This window comes from Lissotriton helveticus, chromosome 1_1 (genome assembly GCF_964261635.1).
Source record: "Lissotriton helveticus chromosome 1_1, aLisHel1.1, whole genome shotgun sequence".
Classification (NCBI taxonomy): domain Eukaryota; kingdom Metazoa; phylum Chordata; class Amphibia; order Caudata; family Salamandridae; genus Lissotriton; species Lissotriton helveticus.
The window spans coordinates 1,588,750,582-1,588,773,555 of NC_136057.1; positions in this window are offsets into that span (position 1 = coordinate 1,588,750,582).

Genomic DNA, 22,974 nt, shown 5'->3' on the forward strand with positions numbered 1-22,974 from the left:
GTCTGGCGGCTGCGTTGAGGCAGGCTTTTAAGGGTGCCAGCGAGATCTTAGGTAAGCCAGAGAGGGTGGAGCAACCGTATTCCAGTCGAGAGATGACTAATGATTGGACAGCGAGTTTTAGGTCCGGAGCGTCCAGAAAGGGTTTCAATTTCCATAGGTAGCTCAGGTGGAATCTGGCCGATTTCGCCATTGTGTTGATGTGATCTCGCATATTTAGGTTATAATCCAAGGTAATTCCCTGAGATTTGGCTGAATTCACAATGGTCGGGGAACAGTTTAAGGCTGTGATGGCTTTAATCCATGTCTGGATGTCGGGGTTGTTCTTGGGTGGGGAGATTAGAAGGAACTCCGTTTTCTTGGCATTTAGTTTTAGTTGATTGGAGGAGAGCCATCTGACGGTCAGCTTCAGGGCTTCATTCAAGGTAAGGATCTCTGCAGGAGATGAGATTTTTATGTGGATCTGAGTGTCATCAGCGTACATATGGAAGGAGATATTTGCATTGCGCAGGACTTCGGCAAGGGGTTCCAGAAAAAGATTGAAGAGGGTGGGGGACAATGTTGATCCCTGAGGGACTCCCACCGTGACCACGGAGGGAGCGGACAGTTTGCCATTGACTAGAAATCTCTGAGATCGGTTATGGAGGTAGGATCTGAACCAGTCGAGGACTGTGCCTTCTAATCCCATCCTGAGTTCAAGGCGTTTGAGTAGCATCACATGGTTGACCGTGTTGAAGGCCGATGATAGATCAAGGAGGATCAGGAGACAGGTTTTGTCTTGGTCAAGGGCTTGAAGAGCGTCATCAACGATGTGGAGCATGGTGGTTTCGGTGCTGTGCCCCGGTCGGAAGCCTGATTGACAGTCATCAAGTAGATGGTAATTGTTGATGTGGTGACTTAGCTGTAATTGTACACACTTTTCCAGTACTTTCGCCAGGAGCGGAATGTTGGAAATTGGTCTAAAGTTGTCTGGGGAGGCTGGGTCCAGCGACGTTTTTTTCAGAATGGGTAGGACTTGGCCTGTTTTCAGCGAGGTCGGTATTGATCCCTGTCGTAGGGAGGCATTGATGATTGCAGTCCAGCTAGGAATGATGGATTTGGTAACGGTCGCGAGACAGTTTGAAGGGAGCGGGTCATTGAAGTGGTTATTGGGGTTCAGGGAGGCAAGGATTTTCGCGACAGTGTCTTCGTCATAGGATGCAAGTTCGGACCAGTGAGCTAAATTCTTTGGTAAGGATCGTGGCGGCAAGGAAGGAGGAGGCAAAGGGTCAAAGTTCGGAGGGGGGAAGGAGGCGGCCTTAAGTTCAGTATCTAAGGTTTTGATTTTGTTCGTGTAAAATGAGGAGAAAACCTCAGAGGAGATGAGGGACTTGGGGTTTTCTTTCACTGTTTTGGACAGTTTGTTCGATTGTAGTTTAACCATCTCAAAGAGTTTGCGAGGTCTGTTCTGGGCATTTCCTAGTTCCGCTCTGAAGAATTATTTTTTTGAGTTGACGATGTTCTTGTTGTAGATATTTCTGGCCCTGCGAAGGAGTTTTAGGTGGTCTGATGAGGGGTGCTATCTCCAGGTTCTTTCATGATGTCGGAGGGATCTTCTCTCGTCGTTGAGGGAACCAGTGAACCATGGGTTTTTATCTCTGACTTGAGTTCTTTTTAGTTTAAGAGGGGCTAGGTCATCCAAGATGCTTGACATAGTAGCCGAGTAATGATCATTGAGGTCACTGACCGATGTGATGTGGGGGGGGGGGTGGTAGGTCGGTTTTGCAGCGGATCTCAAGCTTGTTGATGTCTAGGTTTTTGGTGTCTCTGACCCAGCGTTTTGGGAGTACCTGTTGTGGTGTTCTTGTCTTGCGTGTGCTAGGTAACAGAAAGGCGATGGTATGGTGGTCAGACCAGTCGCAGGGCTCTATCGAGGTGAGCTTGAGGGTGGTTTCCTTGGAGATGATCCAGTCAAGAGTGGCTCCTTTCAAGTGGGTTGGGAGAGGGCAAGCTTGGGTCAGGGCTAGATCGGCCAAGAGGTCTTTAATGTCGTTGACATGGGGATCCTTAAGATCATTCCAGTGCAGGTTGAAGTCGCCAAGGAAAATGTCCTTGGAGTTAGGGGAGTTCTTAGCCGTAATAACTTCCATGAGGTAGTCAGTGAAAGGTTCGTTTGTGCCTGGGGTTTGTGCCTGAGGGGTGATAAAAGATGTGTAGGTTACATATGTGGATGGTGCTACTGAAGACTGAGAGGGCTAGATATTCGCAGGAGTCAGTAGTATCCGTTAAAAGCTCAGTGACAAGGAGGTTAGAGCGATGGATGCAGGCAATTCCGCCTCCTTTTTTGTTATGTGGTCTGTCGAGCCTGACAATGTTGAAGTTAGGGGGGATTAAGAGGTCGAGGCATGGGGATGAGGATTCATTAAGCCATGATTCTGTTAGAATGGCTATGTCGGTGTTGTTGTTCAGAATGAGTGCAGCGACATCGGCCGCATGCTTCACTGCAGAACGACAGTTGATTAAGAGACCCGTCAGGGCATGGAGAGGAGTCATGGCGAGGGTCGGGACGGACAAGGGCACTGGTGTAAGGTTGCTTCTGAGCATTCTTCTATTACTGGGGGGGCTGATCTGTGTGGGTCGATGGATACCGTGTGGATGGGGTGTGCGGCATTCACGTCACTCACATCAGGTAGACAGGGAGAAATAGGGGCTGTGTTAAGGTCCAGAAGGAGGTCCTGGATTTCCTTTTCGGTGAGATCTAGTGGATTAGTTGTGGTGAGGGAGAGGTTGTAGGAGAGGACGAGGTCAAAGGTTTCCTCCTCAGACAGGCAGCTAGTGTGCTTGTGAGGGCGCAGATGTCTTGAGGTTGTCGGTAGTGGTCGTTTGGGGATCTCTGGGATTAGAAGGGAGGCAGTTTGGGGCATGAGCTTTGCGAAGGAGAGTTCAGCGAGGTGGAGGAGTTTTGTAAGATCGAGGATGGAGGAATGGAGGTTCTGAATTATTACGGAAGCTCTGGATTGCAAGGAAATGATGTCTGCGGAGTGGGGTGTAGGAGGGCACGGGTGGACTGAACTGGGAGTCGTAGGAGAGGTGGCTTGAGTGTAAGAAGTGTAGGCCTGATCTGGTACAGTAGGAATCGTTGAGAGGTGTGGGGCTTGGTGGCTAGGATGGATTGTGTGTGGGGTCATAGAGGGAGTGGCTTGAGTGTTAGCGGAGCGGGTTTGACCTGCTATAGCCCAGGTCACTGGTGACGTAGAGGTAGTGGTCCTGGAGATCGAGGAGGGAGCATGGAGGGAGGGGGTCAAAGGTTCAGTGTTAGGTTCGCTCGGGGCGGTTGAAGGCGGCCTGATAGGGTTAAGGTGCAGTGTGAAGCGAGCCATGGATTCCGAGTGGGGGGGGGGGGTGGACTCATGTGGAGGGGTGGACTCAGGTCCATAGCGTTAGGGAAGATTGTAGGCGTAGTGATGGGATTCGGGTGTTCTGTATTGGGCAAGGGGGTAGGTGTACGGTTTGGCCGGGTGTTGGTCGGCGACCCTGTGTCTTGCACATAGTTTCGAAGAGTAATGAAAAGCTCTGAGAATTTGTCAAGGTTTTTGGGTGAGGCTTGGGTCAGTACAATGCCGCTTTTGTAGAGGGTGATGGTGAGGTCAGCTCGAAAAGTTGTTGAAGGCGCTATTGTGAGCTTAGTGCCGTAGGGAATGATCCTGGATGAGTGAACATTAAGGAATAATGAGAAAGTGTTACGCCAAGCAGGGATTCTTCTGGAGTAAAAAACCAGGTCATTGGTGACGGTGCCTAAGTCCGCACAGAAACGTAGGTCCGCAATCAGTGTCTCGGGATGGTTTTTCAGGGTGAGGTGTTTTAAGGCTTTTGAGGCATTTTTGGGAGGTTTGGAGGGTAGACTAGTGTGAAAGCGTTTGAACCGTAGGCGGTTAAAGCAGGGCCAACCATGATGGCTAGGGATGGGTATGCACGAAGCGAACTGGATCAGTGAGCATCCGACATTGGGGTCATCATCAAATAGTTGTTATGTGTTGAAAGTAGTCTCAAGGTTTAGATAAGAGTGCGTAGACCACTTTCAGATTGAGGAGAGGTAGAGAGCGGTCATTTTCCTGTTGCCGTGGGTAGTGAGAGGTGAAGATGCCTGTCGTCATTTGAATCTGCAGGTTGAGTTAGTGCCACTACAAGATGGCCACCACAGAGATAGAGGAGAGAGTAGTCCTCTTTCAGTTGCAGTGGGAGGTGAATAAGCAGTCCTCTTTCTGTTTCTGTTGCTGTTGCTGCAATTAGGGTTTGTGCAGGCTTCTTTCTGTGGAGGCAGTTTGCCTAACAGCGCAGTCCTCTTTCTATGGGCACTGATTAGGGGCAGCCATTTTGTCGCAAGTTGGGCTTAAAACAACAACAACATGGTGAATTCGGGCAGAAAATGTTATTCCCCACTTTCACTTGGCCGAAAGTTTGTGTGAAACATTTATTTGTTTTCTTTGATTTCTATAAGCCAAAAACAATAGTCACAGAGAATCAAGCGAGCAAAAAACACTCGAAGTGTTAGAGTGAAGGGAGTGCGCCTCGCACCCACTCTGCTTGCCGTCTGCCCCAGAAAGTAATTGACAAGCGGAGATGCCTACAGACAGCTCTGAGAGCACTCTGAAGGTAGGTGGCGGTGCAGCACGGGAGAGAGAGTAGCAGGCTGACACAAAAGGCAGGAGAGTTCCCCAGAAGCCTTCCTCCTCGCCCCTAATTGTGTCTCCTCGCTTTCTGCAGAATCAGGCAGTCTGCTCTCGGCGGCGTGACCCTCCGAAACCTATTTCTCCAACACTGCACCTCAGTGTTGCCTCTGGGGTCTCGAGGTATCTGAGGTGAAACCGGAATAACCCTCTCGTCAGCAGCGCGATCCCTCCGGCTCCTTACCTTGATCCCCGTGTCTCAGAACTGCCTCGGGGACGCGACGGTGCTGGTGGCAAAAATCAGGCGATTTCAAACAGCGCAACGTTGAGGCTGTGGAGCGTCTGGCAAAACCGGGACAGCCTTCTCACATCGAGACACCTCCAGACACACTCCTCGCTCGCCGCCCCTCAGTGCTGCCTCGTGTGAGTTCTTCGGGTCAGATCAGGCTATTTCAGTGGCTCTTTCTACGGCAAAAATGGCTGCTTCATTAAGGGAACTTCAGTCGCTCCTCCTCACTTTTTCTTTGGTCGCTTGGCTGGCAGGCTCGTCTGTGATTTGACCGATCCCACATATTTACAGATCCTGTCGGAATGTCCAGCTGCGAGATATCAATCACTAATCAAGATCCGGGTGGGGGACTACAAACTGTTGGGACTCTGTGAGAACCTGCTGGGGGCGGAAATTCCAAGGATGTTTTACCACCAATAAAGTTGCTACGAAATGGTGTAAAATGTGGGGCAGCGGAGAAGTTGGTAGAACACCTCCTGAAGACATTGATTGTGTCAGGCCTGTTGTGTTCTCTACTGAAGCAATAAACCCGTTCTTGCTTTCCAGTTCCCAGCGCCTGTCTCTTTATTTTGGTAAATATCGATATTGGGGATTAAAGGCACCTTGTGCTGAACAGCCCAGGTATTCGTTAGAGATTGGCTGTTTTCCCACAAGGTTGCCGCGTGCATACGCAGAGTAAGTAGTGGCATGTAATGTTCATCTCCAGAGCTTGCGCAGGTGCCTTAATTTCTCGGTAGTTGTGTGGAATTACTGGAACAGTATAATTTGTGCCCATTGGCTCTTAGCATTTACAGAAAGATTAAGGAAACTAATGTCTGTGGTGTGTTGCATGATGGTGACAGAGAAATGGACCAGGGAGGAAAGAGGGAGGGAGGAGGAATGCGCTTCCATCTCATCTGCGGGACCTACCCATGTCCTTGTACATAGGTGGAGCCTGTCTGGCTTGGCCTGAAAGAAAGAAAGTATCCGAATGGGGCGAATTTGTCAGGGAAGCAACTGGTGGAGCCTACCACAACCCGTGGTACGCCCAAACTGATCACTGTGTAAAGGTGCTCACTATATTTAAATGGAGCGTGTCCAGTGCTTCCTGTGTATCAAGGTGAAGAATGTCCCAGCTCGCTTCAGGGAGTGGGGTATAGTGGGACCTCTGGGGCAGCCTAGATACTCCCAGGGTAGTGGTGATTAGGAAGCCACAGTGGCCAGGGGGAAGAGGTTGGCTGGGCATCTCAATGGAAGGGGATGGAGAGTGCCATGCTGGGGGCAACATGTGTAGCATTGTGCATGATCATAAATCATGTTGAAGAGAGCCTGGCGAAAGGAAGGTAGAAATGTTTGGGTACATAACAGTTTAGAAATGACTAAGGGTAGTGATGAGTTCAAAAGAGCAAAACAGGGTTGTCCGCCATCTGTGGGGTCACTGATGGGAGCGGTTCCGAGTCCTGATGGCGTTCGCCGAAGGCAATGGAGTCATCCTCAGACGTGAAGATATGTGGGCCAGTCTCTTCGTCTGTGGACAGCACAACAGAGCCCAAATTTGCAGCTGCTTGCAATGCCTTTCTATGGTCCAGTATGATTTGTTCAAGGTACGGGGAGGCGTACAAGGCGGGGTGGGGACCATTGTTCATTTGCGCATTGCCCTTGCAAGTCGTCGTGGGCGTGATGAGTGCAAGGGGGGTCCAGGTCGCTACCGGAGGTGGTCTCCGATGTATTGGTCAGTCCAATCCCAGGCATCTTTTGGGTCGTTGAAAAATGTAGTCATTCCATTGGTGATGATCTTCAGACATGCGGGGAGCCGTTTTCAGTACTAGACCCGTAGTCGGCGTAGGCGGCGATTGACCTCCAGATATGAGGTCCGTTGTCATTGCACTGCTCGTGCATAGTCAGGGAACGACATAACTGTTTTATCCTTGACATGCAGTGATCCGCTTGCCTGACCACCTGTTGTATGGCATCTTGGTCCCGGAAGTGCAGGAGCTTTGCCAGCATGAGGTGCAGGAGGGCTCCCGTGGGGGGGCGAACTGGTACCCTGTGGTCTCTCTCTATTGTGTAGAAGTGGGTAAGAACTGCCGCTGGGGTGAACGTCTTGAACCAATCTTCCAGGTAGGAAAGAGGGTCTTGTCTCTCAGGCCCAATATCCGGAAGTTGCTCCTCTTAGAGCATCCCTCAGTGCCTTCCACTGGATCTTTCAGTTACTGGAGTCTGATTTTCAGATCTCGGATTGCCGCCAGGTTGTCTTTGACCAAGGGTTGTAAAATAGCTAGGGTCTTTTAATCTTGTCTGTTTCGAAATGGCCGCTTGTTCCAACCTCGCACTCCCTGACACCAAAATGCATGAAAATACTGCTTAATCCCCCAACGCTGCCTAAATTCCGGGATCGGAAGGTACACGGAACCTGACGGTCCGCTGACTACGCCTGAAAACCAACAAATGAGGCCGAATTAAACACCAATATATCGGAGCTCCGGCCAGCAAGATGGCGGCCACCAGCACCGAACAGCGGAACAAGGAAAACACCCTGTGCATCTTCAAACGCTCCTGAAGAGAGGCAGCTTCCAGCGCGATCACCGGAAAGTGTTTCTAACGCCGCTCAATAGGAGGGACTCAGCACAACAGCCCCCCACAGGAATTGGACTCAAGTCTGTGTTCGGCGCTGGGCGGGGCGGCAGAGCCCGGACGCGCTGAGCTGTGGAGGTCTCGATGAAGCCGAGACTGGACGCGGACACCAAAACCCCGGGAGCTCGATTATTCAGCCAGGCCGGCGCCGTGTGAATGTGCACAGCTCTCGAGTACCGCGATGATTGGAGACCTACAGACGAGTGAATGCAAGATGGAGGCGTGGAGCCGAGCGGACGCCCGGCCCGGAACCGCTGCATTTGGATCGGGGGCTTGCTGATCAGGAGGCACAGCAACAGAGCACAAGTACGCTCAATTGACAATCCCACGACCCTGGGGGCCAGCCGTGGCAGCGTGGCAAATATCTCCTCCTGGTCGTCTGCCTGGTCTACATGCCTGAGCCTCCTTCAGATGGCATGTTATGGCGGCCGCCGGTTCCGAGACCAGCCTGCCCAGTGAATACGTTGCACCGACCACTCAAACCCTACCCTCAAGCTACCACGGCTGATACCCCTGTACAGACCCACGTTTAACCGGGAGCTGTTTGACCAGGCAACGCCGCCCAGCCTCCGGACTTCCATTACAGCGCCGCCCCTACCAAAGAACCCGTGTGGCTGACGCGCTGCTCGCCACCGACACCGGAGGCCGCTTCCTCGCAAAGTCACTCACCAGCCTCCACCCGCACATCACACCAGGCGGGGATCCGGCATGCTCAGTGCGCACCGGCGGACCAGACGATCCTCACCGCTGGCTGCCTCCAGCCGGAGCCCACAACTGGATTCCCCGATAACGGCGGCCGCCACTCGTGGCCGTGCCTGCTGCGGGAGACGAGGAGCGCACCACTGTCATGCTGGTGAGTGCCCACTACTCTGTACCGCGCCGCGGCCTGCCCGCCTCCTGCAGCGCCCGCTGCCTTTGTAATCCATGCTGGTGATTTTATTGGCCATCCAGCTCTACTAGGAACTGCCACGCCGCCCCCATGGGGGATTCACAACACCGTCGACAGCCATTGTCCTCCGTGCGAGTTTCTGTTTGGATACAGGTACTAATATTGTTGGTACCACACTACATATGTGTCCAACACTGTATCCAGCTTTCTCGGGTGAACCCTCTAGAAGGCAGTGTCCTATCAGGCAGACCCAAGAAGTAATAGCCCATACCTGGAGAGCCGGCAGTGTGGCCAGTACCAAAGTCTGGTACAAACCTCTGGAAAGGAGCCAGAACTAAAGTTTGAGTGGTGCCAGTAGCCGTTCCTTTCACCCTGGGCACTCCACCAGAAACTGGTATGGCGTTGGGTCACCCCAAAGGCACCCTGAGGGGGGAAAGCAGTAATAGCAGGGCCCCAGAAAGGGTCTTAGCAATCCTTGAGAAGGACCCGGATGTGGGGACCCACAGGGGTTTTCACTCCTTGCCTGATCTTAAGATGGCCTCCAGGGGAGACTTTTTACCACGAGGAGCTCTGAACTTGGGGTCTGTCCCTTCCTCACCTCTCCTCTCACCATCTTTGTCCCAGTGGCCAGCTGGAGAACGTAGCTGAAGGCTCTCCCCATTAACACCAGGACCGATGTCCCTCCAGACCTTACTTCCCTCCTCCCCTTTCTTCCTACCCCCTACCCCTCTTGAGTCTTGGCTTTGGATCACCTCCTGTTCCTCTCTCTATTCTGGTGGACCCCTAAACGCATACATGGCAGATACCTGGTGGAGCTGTACCGACAGCAATAGGGGAGATTGACTCTGGCACACCGCCATGGCCGTCACCTACCCAGCCGGACTTCTGACATTTGTCTTGTTTCTTTCCCGCCGCTGCTTTTGCTCTTTAATTGTTTTACCGCTGAGACCTAGCTGTTTAGCTGATGCTCGGTGGAGCTACCTGATAGCTAAAGAGTAGATGGACTGTGGACTTCCCCCTCGGTTGTCACCAAGCCAGCCAGACTTTGGGCAGACCCTCCTTCGTCTCTCCATTCTATCTAACTCCTACCCCTTTACCCCACCCCTTACCCGTCTAAACTCCATTTATTTAGTCTTCTACACTCTTGAAATGTTTTTCTAGTAACTGATGTAACGTGTAACTGAAGTAATTTTAATATTTCCGTGGAACCTTATGTAAAGCGCTCTGATACCTCCCGGTCTAGCCAGCGCTATATTAAACTTTTAAAATAAATAAATTGTCTGTTACTTTGTCTGCCAATTTGTGTTGATCATCACACAGGTAACTGTACCAAATCTGGTTTCCATAGAAACTCTTGAGTATTTAATATCTATTGGTAGATGATACAGCTTATCGGACATGGCGAGATGGGGAGACTCCTGGTGACGGGTGTCTGGTGTAGCGGAAGGGCTGTGGCAGGAGTTGGGGTTGTGATCGGGGTAGTGGGGCATAGGCAACCCATTGTGCACTCTTTGAAGAGATGCAGGTGCTGGTCAGCCAGGCAATGGAGGGCAGGCTATCTTTGAAAGAGAGGAAGGGCAAATGAGAGGACTGTGTGCCCAGGTCTTTGGGTACTGCTGTGGTGGTAGTGGCGTGGCAGTCGGACAGTGTTATTTTGCACCCTACAGAGTCCCTTTGGTGTCTATTATAAAGTTGTAATGGCCCATTGCTTTTTGGCAATCCACAAGAGCATCACCTACGTACCCAAATTTGGGGGCTGCAGCAGAGGGCGGCTGCCAAGGTTAGCCCTCACATGTCCCAGTGTGGACTCCTATGTGGGGGAGGGGTAGCAGAGGGCTCAATAGTTGGGGTAGTAGGAATTCCCAGTCACCTCCAGTCATCCTCGCAGGTGAGGTACCTTTGTCAGCTGTTAGTTCTCGATGTAGTAGTGAGGTCCAGTTCAGGGGAAATGCAATATGAGAGGCTTCTGTCTGGTGCAGGCCTACCCCATGGTCCCTATGTGACCATAGCAAAGTTCAGGAGGAGTGGCGCACCAATCCGATATAGGGCAGGTCCTGCTAAGTGGGAGGATTGTTCAAATACATGGATTCAGCAAGATCTCCTGGACCCAAGCGGCACTGTCTAATGCAGAAGGCCCGTTATGCAGGGACCAGGGATCTTCACCTTGAAAGGTGTACGTCTTCGGAGCACAGGGTAGGCCAGTGCAAAGGAGATGAGCAATGCTGGGGAAGAGGCAGCGCGTAAAGTCTGCTCCCCTCTGGCTGGGTCCACCCACCTGCCCTTCATGCCGTTCAATCCCCAAGACGGTGTAGACTTCACATTCCACACGGTAGGCCCGGAGGTCTTAATTCCAGAGACCCGGGGGTCATTGAAGCATCGTCCCCAGTAATTTGTGGCCTTGATGTCCCCTGGAGGCTGTCAAGAGTTTAGTGTCCGCATCGTGGGCCAATGCAGCTGCTGTCGGCAAGATCAGAGGAGGCCATCCAAGTCCAGTCGGGATCCGGGGTGGAGGCCTTCCCCTCTGTGGCTTGCTCTGCCTCACTTCCTCTCTGCGTGCTGGAAACGCCTGGGGTGGGCAGTTGAGCGGGGCTCACTTCAAACGTGGCTAGCCCCGGTCTCTGGTGGCAAGCGTTTGGCAATGAGGGTCCGGGCTGGGAGTAGGTAGGCTGCAGGGGCACAAAAGACATCTCCCCACTTAGAGCTCTGACAGCAGCAGTGCTTTAGGGTGGGCCAGGTGTCAGAGAGCAGTGCGTGGGGCAGGGAGCTGCCTAAGTGCCGCCATTGTCAATTCCGTGGTCTACAAACAGATCTAGCATGGTGCTCTGACTAGTGGCAGAGTCCCCAGGCGGTTTTCTCCAGGAGTTTACGCAGAGTCTCCAAATTTGATAGTATCCGATTGTTTGGGCTAACGGACAGAGCATTATCAAAACGCACCCACTATGTTGGCTGACTTGGCCATGCCCCCCATCCGTGAACTGTGACATGAATGCTGATGACGAAATAGTAAGCCACATCCCGTCATTATTTAATGGGTTGGGAAAACTATGAAGACTATACAAGTTCAATTACATATTAATGAGGATATCCATCCTATTGCTCAAAGAGACAAATGACTTGCATTTCACTTTCAGGAAGCTGTTTAAAAAGAACTTGATTCCTTACTTAAACACAATATAATTGAGCGGTCCCCTGGTCCAACTCTATGGGTTCCTCCCATTGTAGTGTTACCAAAAAACACAGTAATGGAGCTGCATGCATCTGCGTGGATATGCATCAAGCGAAGAAGGCAATTAAAAGAGAACGACATTCAGGTTTGCACATTACCAACATGATAATACAATTGAATGGTGCTAAGGTATTCTCTCGCCTTTGTCTGAATAAAGGATATCATCAGTTGGCACTCGAGGAGTAGGTACATTACAAACTTTTCTACAAATGTTGGTCTGTTCCGTTACAAAAGACTATGATTTTGGTGTGTCATCACCTGCATAGCTATTTCAAGTTGTCATTCAATACACATCATGCAGCCTGTCATGAATGCTTTCAATTATAGTGATGACATACTAGTTTTCAGAGTTACCCAGAAGGATCATGGCAAAGTTCTCAGTTAAGTGTGTCAGTTGCTCGCTGATGCCGGTCTCACTTTGAATGCCGAGAAATGTGAGTTCCATAAGACAAAGTAAAAATTCTTTGGCCATATCTTTGCTGATGGGGGCATGACACCCCATCCAGAAAAGGTGCAAGAGCCGTTGATTGCCAGTCCCCCACAAGATGTTTCCATGTTACGTTCATTCCTTGGCATGGCCAGGTATTGCCCTAGATATATGCAAGCCTTTCCCACTGTCAGTGTGCCATTAAGAGATTTGATGAAAAAGAATGTTTCTTTTCGCTAGTCACATGAATGTGAGCAAAGCTTCCCGAAAATCAAATGCTAATGAGAACGCTACTGAAATGGCATACTTTGATCCAAACCTTCATGCTTGCTCTGTAGGGATAAGCACCATTCTTGAACAGCACAGTGGACACCCAAAATTCTTGAAGACATATTGTGGCACATGCAAGTCGAAGTTTGTCCCAAACTGAATGTGCTTATTCCCAACCGGGGAAAGAAAGCTTAGCAGTTGTTGGGCTTGTAAACATTGTAGGAGAATAGGGTCTGTTTCCTATGGTCACCCCCACTTTTTGCTGTGATTTTCTGGTTTTTCGACTTTAGTGTGGCTGTGGGCCTGCTAATCAGACCCACGGCCCAGCTGTTCTCTCTCTAAAATTGATACCATGTACTTTAGGTACATACCTGATTGGGTATTGGGTCACCTTTGTGAGCCCCTGTATAGTGTACCATAGGTATCCAGGGCACAGGTGCATCCAAGGCCTACCAGGGGCTGCAGCATGTATTATGCCACCCCTGGCTGGCCATCCAAACGGACACCACAGGCTGATAACTCAGCTTGGGTAAGGTGGTGTAATCACCCCTTACTTAGATATAGTATATCTATATCTACCTTATATATAGACACATATGCACCTATAAGTCACTCCTAGGGTAGGCCTCGACAATCCTGGAGGCAGAGTGCTTGGTTTTATGTGAGAGGGTGCCCTAGCATGAGCTGAGCCCCTCTGCAGCTTTCGGAACCAACTCCTTATAGCTTTTCTAGGATATAGCCATACCATATACTCTTAAGTGCATTCTAATCCTCGCGGTTAATGCTAACTTTGGTTTGGCTTTATCAAAACATGTTGTGTAAGGTGTCAAACACTTTGGAATACTACACCCACCCCCCGCCAGTGCAACTACCGAGACACCCTCACAGTAGTACATTGGGGTACGAGAAGCCCCAGACCCTAGCGCCATTTGCACTGAAGCTCAGCCCTCCATACTCCACGAGTGCCACGTGGGGCCCGCTCTTGCATTTCAGCTCAACACGTCTTCCCGGTTGCTAGCCCACTGGCTAGTTAGCCCCTCTGAAGACTTTCCTTTGAAACGAAATGTCTTTCCTGGTTGCTCCAGGCTTGCTCCAGCGTCTCTACAAAGGAGAAGCTACCCAGACCTTGCTGGTCTGCACCGAAGCCAATCTTCACTTCCTACGTGGATTGTGTTTGCCAAGGCTTGTTGCGTCCAGTCTGGATACCGACAACGCAGTCAACTAGATCCTTCATGGGACAGCTGGAATCCAGATCCTGGTCATCGTCGACACCTCCTGGTCCTTGTGGCTGTAGAGACAAGCTTCACCCCTTCACCTGAAATCAACTCGACACCGCCTGGTTCCTTCCTGGTTCCTTCCTGGTCACTGGCTAGTGACCCAGACTCTGTCCCCTCTGCTTTCAGGTTCTTCAGCTCCTCGATCCACCCTTGGATCCACCCGGGCACTTTTCCTCTGGTCACCTGCAGCACTTCTTTGCAGCTCTCCATAAAAAACGACGACGAAACCCGACACGAAAAGACACCTATGCACCCGGCTTCCCTGGGTGAGGTAACTCGAGTACTCCGGTGCTCTCGTGGGTCTTGCCTCTTGAAGTGTCCTAGTTTAAAGTGGTTTTGTCGTAGTCCATCCGGAAGTGCCCTAAAACTGTAACTTTGTAACTTTTACGTTCCCATTATAAGTCAATGGTAACTCGCGACTGTGTTTAGACACTGCACGCATTGCCCGTGGGTCTCCTCCTTCCTAACCCTTGGTTGTTTAGTGTAGCCCCAGCGATTCCCTAGGCCATAGGCCTATTCACTATTTCTGAAGTGGTTCTTATACCACTTACTTAGTATATGGTTTGTGAGGTCCCTAGGGCATAACTGTATTTGTGCAACTTATCGTATGCTAATTGAGTAACTTGTGATGTACTTCGATCTCTGACCTCATAAAGAGTGCAGAGGGGTTGTGTTCGAAATAAATACATATATATTTGATATATACCTTGTGTGGTGTCCTTTCATTTGGTATTCAAGGGATTATAATTGCTAAAACAGCTGGCTTCACATGCTCTCTGAAGTTTCAGCCTAAGACTGCTGGTCCATGCTACCACTAGGATAGCTTGTCTATAAGGTTGATTTTACAACCACCATCAATAAGTGTCGTTTAGACTGGTGCAAGGTGCCCACTAGAATAGTGGACAACATTTTTGCCAGGCTAACTTCTCACAAATATTTCCACATATTCTTGTAAGGAAAGCCTTTCATGCTTGTGACAAATCATTAGGCATTGTTGATTATCTTTGATGGTCCAAAAGGAAAAAGGTCTCCTCGCATTAAACGATGGGGTCTACGATTGCAAGAATACAACTATACCATCTTGCATCATCCGGGGAAAGATCAAAAATGTGTCCCCTACTTCTCATGAGTGCCTCTACAGTACCCTGGCACACATTCTAACACAGCTGAAGACTAAATATATTTACTTGTGAAATCCAGCACCCCAGCTGCTATTTTATTGGAACAAATGTTCACTGCCACGAGTCAAGATAGTGAACTGCTAAAACTGAAAGACATTATTACACATTATTCTTGGTACCATCACACTCAGTGACAGTGAACACCAGAAGTTTAAAAATATCAAAGATGAACTGTCTGTAACTCAGGAAGGTATTAATCTAAGAGGTTCAAGAATTGTCATTCCGGAGAGTCTGCGACAACAGATGATTGTGCTGGCCAAAGTAAGACATCGTAGAATTCTTGCCACCAAACGAGCTCTCCAAGACCAAGCCTAGGTTCCCCATCTCGATGAGAGTTGAAAGAAAATTGTAGGCCTGTCATCTATGCAACTGCCTGTCCTCACAAATCACTCAACAGACCTTAAATATGTCAGAGGTGCCAACATATGCATGGGAAAGAATTGCCATTGTCTTCCTTGGTCCTCTCGACAACAGACATCACTTGATGGTGATTGGTGATGAATACTCCGGTTTTCCACTGATAGAGGATTGATCATCTATCACTCAAGAACTAGTCATTAAGAGATAAGAGTTCATCTTTGTGACATGGGGTAATCTTAAAGCTTGACAATAGCCCACCTTTCAACAGCCGATAGTTCAGAGACTTTCTCAGTCATCTTAATGTGAAGCATCAGAAAAAGCACACTTCTTTGGCCACTGGCCAGTGGCTTTGTCCAAGGTTTAACGAGTGCTCTTAAGAAAACTGTCCAGCGTGTTGTACTAGAAAAGCTTGACCGTAAGATGGTTTTAGATTAGACTCTTCAAGCTTACCGTTCGACCACTCACTCAACTACAGGTGAAAACCCTGCAACCTTGATGTTCGGGAGAGCAATTACAACCAAGTTAACTCAGTGGACCAACAGAAGATCATACATTGAGGAAGCGACCCACTTGAAAGACTTGGATCGTAACTAGAAGATGAAGGACCTATGCAGACAAGCATTGACATGCGAAAGACGTAATATTCAGCAGAGGAAATAAAAGTAGGATGCTCTGTTCAATACCGAAGCCTTTAATGTTGTGACCACCAAAGGACACATGGTGACTGTCCAATGTCCTGGAAAGTCTTACACAAGATTCCTCACATTTCTGACTTGTGGCTCATCGCTTATCAGGAACTGATGGCACTATAGAGACTGGGTCTGAAAGGACATGTGAAGAACCCCTGACTGCTGCTGCTTCTACATCACCAATGCCAGTCATAGACACTTCTACTGCCTGTCCCTAGTTTCCGAAACATGGTCAGGATGTGTGATCAAAGCGCTACGAAGACTCATTTAAGAGCTATGGTTATGTATTTATTTGTAAAAATAAATACATTATTATTTAACATGGGGGAGGTTGGGAGATGTTGTATCATGTGAGTTTGTAATATTGGCTTGTGGCCCCTGATGGACTCTGTAAAACTGTGACATAAACGTTGGAGTGTAGTGAAATGAATGCATGTTTAGAATGTTGAGTTTGCGGTACACACAGAAGAATAAAGACGTGTTATACTAAGCTCTGTGTGTGGTGTAGTTATTGGTGAGTACCCAGGCTAGCAAGGACACTACAATTGTTTGTACTCTTAGTTTACAATGTGGCTGTGCTTAATTGAATGAGAGAATCAGATAGAAAAAAACTCCCACAGGTAAGTAACAATTTTATTTTGAAGTGTGAATCTTTTTTAGGGTCACATGCTGTGCTGATGCTTTAGCAATATTCTCCTTCCTTGGGATGTATGTATGATCTTGTGGCTGTCATGCAGGTGTTATTTGTAGAAACACCGGCAATGAACGCTAGTGTGAATCCCTTTTCTCCCAAGGAGTGATCTTTTGGTTTCCCATTGATAATCCTGCTGTCTTGTTACATGTTTGGATTATTTGCAACAGTCCCCTGGTGACTGATGAGCCCTTACTTGCTCAAGCAAAGGAAATAAAAGTTGTTATTCTTCCCAATTTGTCTTGTTTCTTGCAGGTAATACATGACTGCCTTCCTGACATCTCGTGCATATAGTATATTTCAGGGTGTGTGTTTTGCATTGGAAAAAGACTAGTAGTTGTACAGCTTAATTGACTTGGAAGTGTGACATGACCTTTGCGATAAAATGCAAGTCGATCCTCATGATCACCTTGTCCCTATGTGTCTGCGGATAAGGTTCTTTTACTGTGAGTGCTTGCAAATCAATGACCCTATGAAATGAGGTGTCAGCAATTAAGAATACTCTGTTAAATGTTAAGTATCTAAGTTGCATTTTTATACACAGGCTCACAGGGTGGCTTCATGAACTGTACTAGAACCGGGTTTAGTTTTCATATTAGTGTTGGTGCCAACCTTGGTAGTGAGACTTATTTTGTTCTAAGAATATTTTGATCATCAGTGTGTTGAATACACCTCTCCTTAAGGTGCCCCTTGTTTAAACCAATATGGATGGCAAGTGCACTTTTACTGAGCTGTAAAAAGGTTCTCATCTAAATGGAGAGTTAGGTACTTGACAATAGTAATGGCTTTTGTACTGCTATTAACCTTCCCTACTGCACAATTGGACAAATCGGTTCCACTTGGCAGTGTAACACGTTTGTGTTGTTAGTCTTCTAACCTCTCTTAGGACTAGTTCTAGATGTAAAAATGTTAAATTCTCATATGCCATGCTGCTAAATGAGAGACTGACTGGCATACCTGTCCTTTCTGCATTGTTAGTAGGACCTGAGAGGAGGGTAGCATTATAATCCTGCATTGTGCTGTCTTCATCAGGTTTGAAAACCATGTCTGTTGCAATTGTTAGACACTAATGGTATCTACAGCACTGGGAGAAAAGCATATCCAAATTTCCCTGACCACTAGGACATTCCCATGGATAGGTGGTCTGGATACCTGGAAGCAAAAGCTTCTCATTTTGTGTGTGTGTATGTTGCAAATAAATCTATTCCTATGGTAGATGTACGAAGCTGGCTCTGTGTAAACCATACTAAAGTAAAGCATAGTGGGCACAGAGTCCAGGGGATCCCCAGAGGTATAGCAGAGGCTAAATTAGATAATCACTAACAGCTCTCTTTGTGGTAGTTTGGTCTAGCATTTAGGCTTATCAGGAGGGTGTGTTAAGCATTAATTGTATTCACTTCGGCAAAGAATGATAACACACACTCGGAGACTGAATCCAGACCAATTAGGTAAGTATAAAAAATGTATACTTAAGTTTTATTTCTAGAACCAAGCAGTACTTGTCACAGGTAGGTAAAATATACTTTCAAATGCAAGGCTGTAAAAGAAATGCAATTGTGGATGAACTTGGAATTGTTAAAGGTTTGTATTTGCTTTCAAAGCAGTTCAGCATACATTGAAATTACTTTGGATTACTTTTGCATTACTTTTTAGTTACATCCACTATATTCCCAGATATCATACCGTGGATCCTGCAATACAAAGGCAAGTAAGACCGTTTTTTCTTCAAAGCACAGTTACTTGTGCTCCATACAAAAAGCAGGTTGACAACATTTTTAGAGGAAAAAACACAACATGGATCCCTATGGTGGAAAAAGAATGTTATTGGTTTGCAAGTAAGAAAACAACTTACAATGCTGGCTGTCTGGGGTTAGAACCAAGGTTCCCCAGGGTTCAAAGAGGCTCTCAAGTGGCACTACCAGCGGCACTAGGGTGGCCAGGTGCAGAATGCTGAGGCTCAATGTTAGTCAATGGGGCTCGGGGGCCGGCCACTCGGTCTTGGGAGCCAAGCTCCTAGGGTTAAGGTCAGGGCAAAGGTGGTCCCAGATTGGCACCAAGTCCACACTACCAGCGGTTCAGGGGCACCTGGGTGCAGGGTGCTTACGAGGTGTCTGGAGCTCAATGCAATCCTATGGGGTTTGCCGGTTTTGGATTTTGGCTGCAGGCCCGGTCCAGGAAGTCTTCCGGGAGAAACCAACAGCTGGTTAGGTAAGTTGGAGGGCTCTGGGACTTAGGTGTGCTGATCTCTGTGTAGAAGCTGCAGGTGACATGAGGGAGTCCTGAAGGGGTCAACCCACGTGGGCTTGAACTCTGGAGCGCTGGGGGTCCTCGCTGAGACTGGTGGGCCATGTGGACTCGGGCAGTAGGCGATGGGTGCGGTGTTGGTTCCAGGCGTTGAGTTTCTTCATTCTCATTTTTGTTGGAGTTTCTTTCTGTTCGCAGGAGATGCGGTATTTGCTGAAGGCAGTAGGTTCTCCCAGGGGCTCTTGCGGTCACAGGCTGCAGGACAAGTCGACTTTAAGCGTAGGATCTCCGATGACTGATGGGCTGGCAGGGCTGGGGTCTGGTCAGTTCTTCTCAACAGTCTCCTCTGCTGTGTGGCTTCTTCCATCCTTCTTCCTCATAGGTTGCAGGAATCTTAGGAGGCAAGGTTCAGGGTCGCACCTAAATATAGGTTTTACAGGGGTGTCCAGTTGAGACCAATAGGTCTCTTCATTGGGGTGAGTACACCACCTATTATGCCACCCTCCAGTGCATTGGGGGCATAAACCTCTCTGATTAGCTGTGTCCCCTCATCTTCAAGATGGTGGGGACTGAGCTGTGTACTTCCCCTCGCCTCGCCCACCTGAGGGGTGGGGTTGAAAAGGTGGGCACATCTCTCTTCTTGACTTGGTTTTCCTGATGATTCACCCACCCAATGTGGGGGTCAGAACCAGTGGGAGACAGTTGCTGGGGCAACAAAAGGCAGGCTCAGTCAACAAAGGTGGCAGGCCTTTGAAGCTTCCCCTTCTTGGACCCCACCCATCCTGGGGGAGGAAGCATAACACCTCTGCCCAGAATTGGCTTTGTTTTTGAAACCAGAGAGTGGAGGCTCTCTACCCAGGGGTCCAGAAACCTGTCTGGCGGTGGCAATTGGTGGGTAGCCATTCAGTAACCACACCATGGCTGGTCAATTGTCAGGGGGCATCTCTAAGATGCCCTTTGAGTGCATAAAAAACCCATACTGGCATCAGTGTGGGTTTAATGTGCTAAGACGTTTGCTACCAAACTTCCCAGGTTTCAGTAAAGCCAGTATGGAGCTGTGGAGTTTGTAATGACCAACTTCCAGACTATATACTCTTTATGGCGTTACTGCACTTACAATGTCTAAGAATGGACTTTGACACTGTAGGAGTAGATTGCTCAGGCAACTGTACCCTCACTTGTAGTCAAGTACCCCTACTAGAGGGGTGACTTACAGAGGCCACAGGCAGTGGGTTGAAGGCATGGCACACAGGGATGTGTGCCATGTCGACTCTTCACTCTTCTCTGCACCAAAACACGCAGTCTGCAGTGACAGTGTGTGGGTGTTAAGGTGCAGGGTCTCTAAGGGTGTCACAATAGGTGCTGCAGCCCTTAGAGGCCTTCCCTGGTCACAGTGCCTTTGGTACCCATGGTACCTTGTACAAGAGGTTTATCTGTAGGTAGAGTTGTGGCAATTGTGGATACAGAGGTCCAGGTTTGGAAAAGAACACAGGCCCTTGGAGTTGGCCTAACGGCTAGGGTGGTCGACCTCGAATCTGGGGAACCGGGTTCGAGTCTCAGCAATGACGCTGAACATCTTGTGATTCTGTGCAAATCACTTTATCTCCCCGTGCCTAACAAAAATGAATGTGTCCTCATGTAACGCAACTGGTGCTATGTTAAGCGCTCTGATACCTGATACCAGGTCAAGTTCGCGCTATATAAAACTCCGAAAAAATACCTGATTGGCAGGGACTCAGGGCACATGAAGTCAAAGTGCATCAAGTGTCAGGCAAAAAAATGGGGGTTTACTGCAAAAGAAACCCACTTTTCTACAGTAGCCTATATTTAAGCCAGGAACTGGCTGAGTATATAACTGCCCATGATCTATTGGGCCCCTCACAGAATGGATTTCACAGTGTTCATTGCACCGAGTCAGCATTGGTTGCCGCTACAGATTCCATTTGTTGCTAGGTAGATCAGGGAGGTACCGCTATCCTGATAATGTTGTATCTGTCAGTAGCATTTGACATGATATCTCCATCCCACCTAGTGCAAAGACTGCATCAGGTAGGGGTGAGGGATACGACCTCTTAACCTCCTTTCTGACCAATAGAACTAATTCAGTCCACTGCGGCAAGTTTAGGACAGAACCGTTCCAGCGTTCCTGCGCAATCCCACAGGGGCCCTCCCTCAGTCCTACCCTGTTTAATATATATGTTGCCCTCCTAGCTAGTCTGGTGATGCGGACAACACACAAATCATCATTTCATTAACTGATGATTTGCCCGGGGTAGCTGATAAGTTTAAACTCTGTATGATCAGTGTCATCACATGAATAAAGAAGAATTGTTTGAAATTAAATTTGATAAGAGAGAGATCTTGGTCTTTGAGGCACAGCAATCAATGTGGTCAGAAGTCTGGCGACCTGAAATGCGTGGTCCTTTACCTACGCGAGTGGCTTAGGCTAAAAACTTAGGAGTAATTTTTGACACTCAGCACAATAGCATTGTGAGTTTCTACATCTTTACAATTTTGAAAAAGGTTTACCTACTCCTTCTGGCAGAGCTCTGAGTAGCAGTGGTCATTCCTTAAACCCCTTGCATGCGCATGACGGAACCACGTCGTCATGAGCCACAGGCAGCGTGTGCTCATGACGGCGTGGTTCCGTAATGCCCACGCGGCATTAACTCCCCGCCTGAGCGGGCGAAATAATGAGCAGGTGGGGCCGTGACGGCACCACGCCGTCAGGAGCACACGCTGCCCGTGACTCATGACGGCGTGGTTCCGTCATGAGCACAGTGGGGCCCCGCTCACCCGACATCCCCCCCCCGCCGCGGCGCAATTCGTGCCGCAGCGAAGGGGTTAATAACATCATGCCTTGATTATTGCAACACCTTATATTTAAAGATCACTAAGTCCTCGTTCAACAGACTGCAGGTCATTCTGAATACAGGCACTTGCCTGGTTCTGAATGTTCCAAAACAACTCTCAGTGAGGGAAGGCATGCGCTCCCTACACTGACTTCTTGCGACATATAGGCACTCTGCATGGTATTTGTGGCTCTTCATCACCAGGGGCCGGTTCCTCTGCGAAAAGCTTTTCACTGGTACACCCCAAAAAGACAACTTAGATCCTCCTTTCTTAGTAAGGTACCATTCAAGATTTTGGAAAGCCAGATGGGGCGGACACTCCTTTTCAGTAGCTGCAGCAAAACTGTGAAACACCCTGCCGACTTACATCATGAGTCTGGACTCCTTTGCAGCTTTCCAGAACCAATTGAAAACTTGGCTCTTCTCCCTTCCATGATGGCAGCTCTTTGGATGTTAGTGGTTTCTCATTTTTTTGGGCAATTTCAACGCTTTGATGCCTTCTGGCATAATGCACTTTCAAAATTCCTTTTCATTTCCATATTTGGAAGCCTCCTTCCACTATGCCTTGTTTCAGCTCCCATTTGTGATTTTGTTTGCCTACTTAACCTGTCTGCCTCTGTATTGAATGCTTGGCGGGTGTATGCCAATACAAGGAACATGTTACTTACCCTATAAGCATCTGTTCATGGCCTGTAGAGCTGTAGATTTACATTCTCTGCATACTCCTGCCATCTAGTGTTGGGCTCAGATATCTACAACTTGTTATTCTTCTAAGGAGTCATCGAGTCATGAGATATAATGAGTGACTCGACCTATTATAGGAATGTGCATGCGCATCAGCTCCACTGCTAGATTGTTTTTCCTGCACAGCGACTGTGGTTGAAAATGTAGCATAGAATGATAGAAACAGAATTAGTTGAAAATGCAAAAAAGGAAGAAAAGCATATGGCACCTGCAGCAACCTAAGGCTTCTGGATGGGAGAGTGGGTGCATGTGAATCTACAGCACTACATGTCATGAACAGATGCTTACAAGGTGAGTAACATTTTACGTTCGTAGCATGTGGAGTTGTAAATACAAAATCTTTGCATTGACTGTAAAGCACTTCTCCCCTAAGCGGTGGCTAGCCAGAGGATGTTGCAGGAGTCTAGAAAAGTATACAGAGTACAGCATGGCCAACATTAGCTTGTTCCTGTGCTAAAATACACAGTAGTGCTTGGTGAAAGTCTGTGGACCAGGTAGCTGTTTTACAAACATCAGCTATTGGGATGTTACTCACGAAAGCCATGAAGGCTCCCTTTTTGCAGGTAGAGTGGGGTCTGG